The sequence below is a fragment of the Ascaphus truei genome, chromosome 1, assembly GCF_040206685.1.
Source record: "Ascaphus truei isolate aAscTru1 chromosome 1, aAscTru1.hap1, whole genome shotgun sequence".
Taxonomy (NCBI): domain Eukaryota; kingdom Metazoa; phylum Chordata; class Amphibia; order Anura; family Ascaphidae; genus Ascaphus; species Ascaphus truei.
Window position 1 is genome coordinate 264,621,459 of NC_134483.1, and position 11,007 is coordinate 264,632,465.

An 11,007-nucleotide genomic window follows, 5' to 3' on the forward strand; every position below is an offset into this window, starting at 1 on the left:
TTTACTAAAATTACCTAAAAATGTACTTACACATTGCAAAGTTCCACAGTGGGCAAAAACATTTTTTGAAGTGAAACTTCTTTGCTGGCACCTACAGAGTTTTCATGGAAAAAAATTCTTACCTTGTAACGAAAAAACGTAACGCGGGTGACGTCACGCTCCCAATGGGCGCGCGCCCATCACACATGCGCTAAAACATAATTCCAGGCCGCACCAAGGTTAACACTATACACATGCGCAAAACAGGTTGAGCTGCGGCGTGCATGCGCAGAACCCAATAGTCGCAATACAGCAGGAGTGGCCGTTACTATGCGCAGCAAGCACAGCTCGCTCAGGCCCGCGCGAATGTGCAGGATCCCAGAATCAGCCGCCTGGACCCTTTCCAATCTCTCTGCTGCACAGGTGGGGCCCCACCTCTATACAGTCACCCACCCACACAGTCACATACACACAGTCACACGCATACACAGTAACCATGGACTGTATTGTTTTTATATTGAAGAACTATTTTTGGTTTGATGAGACGTTTTACTTACAGAAGTGCGTCACAGCCATAGGGACAAGGACAAGCTAATATTTTCGTGGGCCAGTGGGAGGACAGTCATATCTGGTCAAATGCAGGCCTCGGTGCGAACCTGATCCTCTGGTCGCCGCTTTATAGATGATATTGGATACATTTGGAAGGGAGATATGGTATCTTTGAAAAAAAATTGACCTCTCTTAATTACAATGATCTAAATTTAAGGTTCACCTCTAAGATGCATGAGTATGGTAGAAGTAGAGTTCCTAGATTAGGTATTGTATGTTGAAAATGGTGAATTAAAAACTAAAAAAAAAAATTATTTCAATCCTGTGGACTCCATTAATTTTATATTGGAGTCAAGTTGCCATGATCCGAATTGGGTCAAAAATATCCCATATTGCCAATTGAGCCGTATCAAGCGTACAGATAATGATTCATACGCTGAACAGTCAAATTATAGGGAAAATACCGTTGACAATACAATTTTTAAAAAAAACAGAGTAAAAAGAAGTGAATTGACAAGTATAAAAAATAGAAGTCATACCAATGAGCAAAATAAAATTTAGGATGTCCTTTATTACTTTGTACAACAGAGGTGGCTAAAGGGTTAAACTAAATGACCCTTTTTTCAATAGAGATATATATAGATAGATATAGATACACACACACACACACACACACACACACACACACGTATTTCACGGTGCCGTTTTGTCATATTGGAAGTAGCTCTGGGCTCCCTTTGTGTTTTGTTTTTTTTGTAGTTTACAGTGCCACGCTCAGCAGCACTACTTTTGAATGAATATATATATATCAACAAAGAAAGCAACCTTACAAAAAGCACACGGGCATACCAAGAAAGTGTAAACAATGAATTTATTATTGTGGGTTAAAAACATGGGACGAAAATTAAAAGAGAAGGGGGACTCACATCTACCATACATGTATACCTAGAGGCAAAGGTACAACAGTGAAACAAATTCCAACACCAGATTCAAAGAACACAGGAAGCTCTGAATTGAGCATACATGTGTATCATATGCACACACTGCAGATTAGTGCACGTCCAGCAAAGCATCACTTGTTTTTACAAGTAGGTAACAGCAATAAGTGGAGGCATTAATAGCACAAGTATCAATATTATATATACGTCACCACTTAAAGCATCGGTGTCAAGAACAAAAAATAACCATAGCCTCTTATCAGGAGAGAAAGGTAGGGGGCCCACTCCACAGACTCCCACTCCAACACGTTTCGACTTAAAACGGTCTTCGGGGAGTGGTGAGGAGAAATGAGCTAGCATTATGTAGGGAGAAGTAATGAGCAGAATTCGCGCCAAAACGAATTCAATTTTTAATTGTAGAACAGCTGTGGCAAAGCAAAGGGGAGGATTCACGTAGATGTAGCAACCTCCTAGAGTCTGTATTAACATTACTATAGCTCTAATTGGTCCATCACAGTCATGTGGTACAAAATGTGTCATTCCGTTATGGAACCGGTGAAATGACGCATGTGACGTCATCGCGCATTGCGTGTCATAGCGTGCGGTTGCCATTGTGACCGTGATAGTAATTGCAAGATAGACTTTGACCGGGTGAAGAAGATAGAAGCCACAGCTTCATCGCTGATGAATATAAGTAGTATAATGACAATTAAACGTCCTAGATTATGCAGCACACCCACTAATCTTCTAGTAGATCTACCACCATACTTTGACACAAACATTCTGTTATAAAATCGGGAAATGACACATGTGACGTCATCACGCAGGGTGCGTCATTGCGTGTTGTTGTCATGGAGACCACATAAACATGTATAAGAAACCACTGGCCAGGGAGAGATCACTAACCAATAGTATTGGATAATACATGGAATAAAGTATACCGAGCATAAGGGTATACAGTGGTTTTAGTGACCTCAAAAGAAATCGCAAAAGCAACCGTGAGTCTGAGAAAAAAGCCCTGTGGAGTCTATACCAGCAGCATAGTCTGGTGTTGTAGTGACATAGGACAATTATTAATAGCAAGGCTGATAAATTGCACCTAACACAAGATTTGAGGTAACTATTGAGACAGACAAAAAGTGATAATGATCAACATTCTTGAGTTAAAATAGTGCAATGTCTTGTATGACGGGGAGCGTGTTAAATAGCCAGGACCTCCCCTATCTCACTACTCCTTGAGAAAGCGCCATAGTGGGCGTGAAACGCGTGGGAGAGTACTCTGTACTGTTTTTTGTTTTGTTTTTTATGTAGTTTAATACATTAGTTTTTAACTTCTTTGCTGGTGAGTTCCTATCATTTTTTCACGGAGCGGATGGATATCGATCTTTACCTGTTTCTGGGCTCTATGAATTCCCCTGCTCGCGCCCAATTTAAAATAAATAAATAAATAATCCCCCTCCCCGATTGGTGTGACGCGGGGAAGAGGACCGTCTGGCAGCTCTGGGTCTGATGTCCCTTGAGGATAATCTATTCCAGGAAGATATTACATGGTGTACTCAAACACACTTTTTTGGTACATTGTGCTATTTCCAACCCTCCTGGATGAATAATTTTGGACTGTAATAACACTATATGTTACTTAAGGATCTAATATTATATTAATGTAATATTATAAACCTATGTACTCAGACATTGTTCTCTTATATCAGTTCCTTGCACTATTTTAACTCAAGAATGTTGATCATTATCACTTTTTGTCTGTCTCAAAAGTTACCTCAAATCTTGTGTTAGGTGCAATTTATCAGCCTTGCTTTTAATAATTGTCCTATGTCACTACAACACCAGACTATGCTGCTGGTATAGACCCCACAGGGCTTTTTTCTCAGACCCACGGTTGCTTTTGCAATTTCTTTTGAGGTCACTAAGACCACTGTATACCCTTATGCTCGGTATACTTTATTCCATGTATTATCCAATACTATTGGTTAGTGATCTCTCCCTGGCCAGTGGTTGTCTTATACATGTTTATGTGGTCTCCATGACAACAACACGCAATGACGCACCCTGCGTGATGACGTCACATACATCATTTCCCGATTTTAAAACAGAATGTTTGTGTGTCAAAGTATGGTGGTAGATCTACTAGAAGATTAGTGGGTGTGCTGCATAATCTAGGACGTTTAATTGTCATTATACAGGCATACCCCGGTTTAAGGACACTCACTTTAAGGACACTCGCGAGTAAGGACATATCACTCAATATGCAAATGGCAGCTCGCGCATGCGCCTGTCAGCACGTCCTGAACAGCAATACCGGCTCCCTACCTGTACCGAAGCTGTGCGCAAGTGGGGAGACTATAGAGCCTGTTACAAATGCGTTATTTACATCAGTTATGCACATATATGATGATTGCCGTACAGTACATGCATCGATAAGTGGAAAAAAGGTAGTGCTTCACTTTAAGTACATTTTCACTTTACATACATGCTCTGGACCCATTGCGTATGTTAATGCGGGGTATGCCTGTACTACTTATATTCATCAGCAATGAAGCTGTGGCTTCTATCTTCTTCACCCGGTCAAAGTCTATCTTGCAATTACTATCACGGTCACTATGGCAGCCGCACGCCATGACACGCAATGCGCGATGACGTCACATGCGTCATTTCACCGGTTCCATAACGGAATGACACATTTTGTACCACATGACTGTGATGGACCAATTAGAGCTATAGTAATGTTAATACAGACTCTAGGAGGTTGCTACATCTACGTGAATCCTCCCCTTTGCTTTGCCACAGCTGTTCTACAATTAAAAATTGAATTCGTTTTGGCGCGAATTCTGCTCATTACTTCTCCCTACATAATGCTAGCTCATTTCTCCTCACCACTCCCCGAAGACCGTTTTAAGTCGAAACGTGTTGGAGTGGGAGTCTGTGGAGTGGGCCCCCTACCTTTCTCTCCTGATAAGAGGCTATGGTTATTTTTTGTTCTTGACACCGATGCTTTAAGAGGTGACGTATATATAATATTGATACTTGTGCTATTAATGCCTCCACTTATTGCTGTTACCTACTTGTAAAAACAAGTGATGCTTTGCTGGACGTGCACTAATCTGCAGTGTGTGCATATGATACACATGTATGCTCAATTCAGAGCTTCCTGTGTTCTTTGAATCTGGTGTTGGAATTTGTTTCACTGTTGTACCTTTGCCTCTAGGTATACATGTATGGTAGATGTGAGTCGTCCCCCTCTTTTAATTTTCGTCCCTTGTTTTTAACCCACAATAATAAATTCATTGTTTACACTTTCTTGGTATGCCCGTGTGCTTTTTGTAAGGTTGCTTTCTTTGCTGTTATATAATTATCTCAACCTTTAGCACCACTGTCTAGTACTACTTATACTATATATTCACAGTCTTCTGGACACCAGTGATCTATTGTGTTGAGGCGATATTCTTTTGTGTATCTCAATATATATATATATATATATATATATATATATATATATATACACAGGTTCGACAAATAATGATAACCACACGCCCGTGGCGAGTGGATTTAGGCTGCTGGCGAGCCGTGCTGCGGCTCTATGAATTCTTAGAAAAACAACCGTGTACAAGCTCCAAGAGTTATGGTCAATGCTGCATGAAAAAAGCATTTATAAGTAATAATTCATCCTTTTTTAAAGGAGTTGACACCGGAACAGGCGGGTTAACGGGCTAACAGTCAATGTAGCGTGACGGGGCAGCAAGGAGGGCTTTACACAATGGGGACAAAATATGTGTGATGGTAACTCACTCAGTCTCCCTAGCCCCGGCTGTGCCCGGTGTGGAGTATGCTCTACTCGCGATCAGACCACCGCCTGGCTCCCCTTCTATCCAGTTGCAGGCCTGACGCTCAGAACCGTCTCCCTGGAACATCCGGTGGTGAATGCTGATCCTCTCGCGTGACAACAGAAACAGGTAAAGATCGATATCCATCCGCTCCGTGAAAAAATGATAGGAACTCACCAGCAAAGAAGTTAAAAGCTAATTTATTAAACTACATAAAAAACAAAAAAACAGTACAGAGTACTCTCCCACGCGTTTCACGCCCACTATGGCGCTTTCTCAAGGAGTAGTGAGATAGGGGAGGTCCTGGCTATTTAACACGCTCCCCGTCATACAAGACAGCTGTTTAAAATAATTAATTAATCTTGACTTGCAAGAAGAATACACAAAAAAGTAAGAGAAAAAAAGAAAGAAAACTTTCCTGCAGAAAAGAAAACAACAGGAGTAACATAAATAATAGAAAAATGTGATAAATAAGGAAAATGAATTAAATAAAATAAACAGATAGAATACTTAACAATGATTATGTCTGATGTTTGAAAAAGAATGGCAATTTGAATGAATAACAAAGACTCACCCAATAGGCATTAATCAAAGGTAACAAAAAAAACAAAATATGTTACATTAAAATAAATAGCTCCCACGATAAAAATCTTTTTAAAGGTATACCCCAGGGCCAATTTCTACGCATTCGTAGAAACTATTCTAGCATTGAGGACTTTGAAATGAGATCATTGGAGATGATTGAGAGATTTGAGGCTAGAGGTTATGATCCTATTATTCTTCAAGAGGCCTATCAAAGTGCTAAATTGGAACCCAGGGAAAACTTGATTCAACCACGGGTACTATCTCTAAAAGTAAATATAACATAAATCCACAACGAAACAAAGAGAACAATCAACTGCCCCCTTTCTTTATTACAAGGTTTAGCAACCAGGCTTATGATATCAAGAGGATTATCAAAAAGAATTGGTATATTCTGGCCACAGACCCCTTTCTCAAAGACATGGTGACCCATGATCCAAGAATAGTTTTTCAAAGATCTGTAACAATGGGCAACTTATTATCATCGAGTGTGCCTAAATTGACTTTGAAATCCAATAAAGGATTCTTTCCAAATCTTACTGGTTGCTATCCTTGTCATCACTGCAAAATGTGTAGATATCCGATTAAAACTAAAACTTTTTCAGGTTCTGATGGTACTAGGGTATTTAATATTTTGTCATGTATAACTTGTAATACGGATCATGTTATCTATATGCTCATGTGTGGTTGTAACAAACGGTATGTGGGTTTAACCACAAGACCTTTGAAGCAACGCATACTTGAGCATATGAGATTGATTACCAAGAAAGATCAGTTACACCCAATATCAAAACAATTTGATATTTGTCAGAAAGGAAGCCTGACTAACTTTAAATGTGTTGCATTGGAATATGTCAAGCCACACTTCAGGGGGGGGGGGGGGGGGAATAGAGGCAATTTGCTTCACAGAAGTGAGGCATTTTGGATATTTACACTCAATACTTTGGTACCCAATGGGTTAAACATTGAATGGGATTTAAAAAGTTTTTTATGAACCCTGTATATTCTTTACGAAATTAAGTAATAAATATATATTTTTTATTATTTCATATTATATATATTAAAATAAACTAATTAAATGTAATTATCATACTATATTTTGTTGATATTTACAGGATTCACTTAATTCTATTCTGACCATTGAGGGTTAATTTATAGTTATTATTCGTTGTATCCCATTCAGTGCTTTCCCCACCATTTAATTTCTGTTCCCATCCAGTGTCCTTCATAGATTCCAATTTAGTTATAATTTTACTTTTTAGCCAGTAATTGTTTTCATTTCATTTATTATGCCAATATTGTTGCTATGGTTTACATGCCATTGAATCACTAATGTTTAACTTTATTTATTCATTTGCATTAATTCATATGTAGGATCCATGATAGAAAAAATATACTATCTATTGTATATTAGTGGCATATGAGTATTTATTTTAATGTAACATATTGTTTTTTTTGTTAAATTTGATTAATGCCTATTGGGTGAGTATTTGTTATTCATTCAAATTGCCATTCTTTTTCAAACATCGGACATAATCATTGTTAAGTATTCTGTTTATTTTATTTAATTCATTTTCCTTATTTATCACATTTTTCTATTATTATTTATGTTACTCCTGTTGTTTTCTTTTCTGCAGGAAAGTTTTTTCTTTTTTTCTCTTACTTTTTTGTGTTTCGTTTCTATTCTTCCTGCAAGACAAGATTAATTATTTTAAACAGCTGTCTTGTATGACGGGGAGCGTGTTAAATAGCCAGGACCTCCCCTATCTCACTACTCCTTGAGAAAGCGCCATAGTGGGCGTGAAACGCATGGGAGAGTACTCTGTACTGTTTTTTTGTTTTGTTTTTTATGTAGTTTAATACATTAGTTTTTAACTTCTTTGCTGGTGAGTTCCTATCATTTTTTCACGGAGCGGATGGATATCGATCTTTACCTGTTTCTGGGCTCTATGAATTCCCCTGCTCGCGCCCAATTTAAAATAAATAAATAAATAATCCCCCTCCCCGATTGGTGTGACGCGGGGAAGAGGGCCGTCTGGCAGCTCTGGGTCAGCTCCAACCCCCCTGCCCCCGATCGCTGCCCGGGGCAGGATGTAGGCTGTGGGGGGGGGTCCCGCGGCTGCTGCCCAGGCGCTTCCTCTCCGTTCATTTTTATTTTGCACATCTGGGCATACTTCCATATTTCTGAAATTAACAGCTTCCTCTTGCAGCCTCGTATTTTAAATTCGCAGTATTTGGGTGTGGGGGGGGGGTTGTAGGTGTAGACCCCCCACCCCCCCTTAAGTCAATCAGAGGGTAAAGTCGCCGGGAGTGCTTCTTGTGTCGTGTTGCGGGTTACATCCGATGCGTTGAGATCAGATCAAGGCCTCTGCTCTGACAGGCTGGACAGCGATTTTATTTTTTGTTACGGCCAAGACTTTCTTTAGCATGTATCACCTCCCTCTTCCTCCTGGGGGAGGGGAGTGGGCTTGCTCCCGTCATTTGTCCTGGGCCCCATGACTTCTGTTGGCGGCCCTGATTGTGTGTCTGTGTGTGTCAAGTGAAACACTATATGAACAACTTTAAAATAGTAAATTCTCCCATAATTTAAAGTAAAATTACTGTAAATTCAGCATACAAACAGAAATTACAACTCCTCTCCATTTCAGCCTTCCCCCTTTCTCTTGTCCCCGCTCCACTGCCTTCCCCTTGTAGCAAGAGACTTCTCCCAAACTCAAATTACAACTTTCGCTTGGGCTACGGATAGCTGGCACTATAAGCGCAGCCTTAGGCCGTGCCTATAGTGCCGTCGATGGCGACAGCGACACGGCTGGTGACGTCACCCGTCGCAAGTTATGCTTAGCCGGGCGGCGGAGTCGCGGGTTTCCGGCAATTTGATTTGTTCAAGGGCCGTCACGTGACACGACAGCCCTTGAAAAATCAAATTTTGCCGGCTTCCAGTTTCCGCGACGGCGACGTTGCTCCGTCGCCGTTGCACGCACTATAAGCGCACGCGGCGGCAATGTATATGTTTTCGGGCGACGTTGCATTGCCGTCACTATAAGTGCGGCCTTAGGCTAAGGCCCCCGCTCCCAGAGTCAGCGCACCTGCGCTGCTGACAGGCGGTGCGCTGAGATACACAGACCGCGATCTGCGGTCTGTAGGGAGCGGGAGCCGGAGCGGGGAGGTGGGAGGTTTGATCGGGAGGTGGGCGGGAGGTGGGCGGTTTTGACAGGGAGGGGGCGTGGCTTGAGCGGAGGGACCCGCTACTCTCCCCCCCCTCCCTCCACGGACCTCGGGCTGGAGCTGGAAGGTAAGTTTAAACACACACACGCAGGCACTCATTTCATACACGCGCACACACACACACAGGCAGGCACTCACGCACTCATACACACACACACGCGCGCACACACAGGCAGGCACTCACGCACTCATACACACACACACACACCAGACAGAGGCAGGCACTCGGGCACACACACACACAGACAGGCACTCACGCACTCAGACACATACACACACAGGACAGGCACGCACTCAGACACACACACAGAGAAAGGCACTCACCTGCTTTCACTCCACACTCCTCCCCGCTCCCCGAAGCCTCTCCTCCTCCCGAAGCCTCTCCTCCTCCCGAAGCCTCCCCTCCCCATTGGCTCACAGCCACACACGTCACGCGTCAAAGCTAGAAAAACACCATTCTCTGGTGTCTCCAGCGGCTGACGCGCGACAGCGTGTAGTCAGCTGTGCCGCCAGTGGGGGACCGGGACCGGCTCGCGAGGATTCCCCTGCTGGTGGGGAACTCGCGACATTGCCGCCCGCGCCAACGAGCGCAGCGGGACCGAGGCCTTAGTTTATGTCTCATGTACACATGCATTGTATTATAAATTTTTAAATAAAAGTGTACACACATGAGGGCTTATAAAATCACTCCCATTGTTACAAATAATTTTAAGAATATAATTCAACAGTGATCACTGTACCATTCAACCTTGATAGGTGTTACTATAGAAAGCAGAATGCATTTTATATTCAGTAATGTTTTTTGTTGTGCTCTTTAGGAGGTAATATTTCAGACCTACATTTGAAAAAAATTAAATGCATGTCATGAATGTATGTTATAAGCAACACATGTAACACGGCCTGATCATTCACTTTAATGCAGTTCCAATACATACAGTATTCCTAAAATAAACTTCACATTTAAGAAGTCAAAATGTTTTCAAATGTAAATATGTTTAAATACGCTAATAAGGATAACAACCAACATTTTGAAAATCCCAATAAAACATGGCTTTGAAAACCACTCTTTGTGCATTCATTAAAAAAATAATATGGTTAAGTTCTACAAATCTATTTACACAGACTTTTAAAGTAGCAATTGCAAAAAGTATGAGAAATATTTTAAGATATAAATAATCTTAACGTCAATCTTCACTTGCAGGTCCAACTGCAGAGAACAATTAAAGAGGAGAAAAAGACAGTGTAAGTATTTAGTAAAATGAGCTGCTGCTGCTAATAGAAAACCATAGCTCCAGCATTCCAAAAATATGCATACAGTGTGCGGCCATTTTCTCAGACACAAAGCAGCTCTTTGCAAACTTCTAACAACAAGCAACCTCGCCTCCCAAGTGTGTGTCAAATAGATCTATAGATTCGATGTGCCCATTATTTGCAAAAAAAGGTCACAAAACAACGTTTCTACTTTCATATCAAATCTAACTTTTGTTTGTTTGCTTGTCACCCGTCTCCCATTCTGGATTTGCTTCTAGTTCATAGATCAAACGTTAAACTGAGCACCAGCACAAAAGATGCAAAGAGGCTTGTTTTCCCCCTTTCTCCAGTAATCTAGTAGCTCTTTTCTTGGAGCAATTGTGTTGTTGCAAACTTTCCAGACAACAACACACCCGCCCTCTGGAAGTTCAGCCATTCAGTTTCGGTGGTGGCTGCTAGAGAGGGATATGCGGCCCACTTCCCTATTAACCTAATACACTGCAGTGTCTGCGTGTAATTATCTGATCTTGATCCCCTCTCAGGTGTCCTTCATAAAACATCGGTTTAAACTTGATACAAAAGTCACGTCGCACGGGACAGAAAATGGGGTGTTTGGGGAGGAGTAGTAGGCGAGAGTTAATAAAACA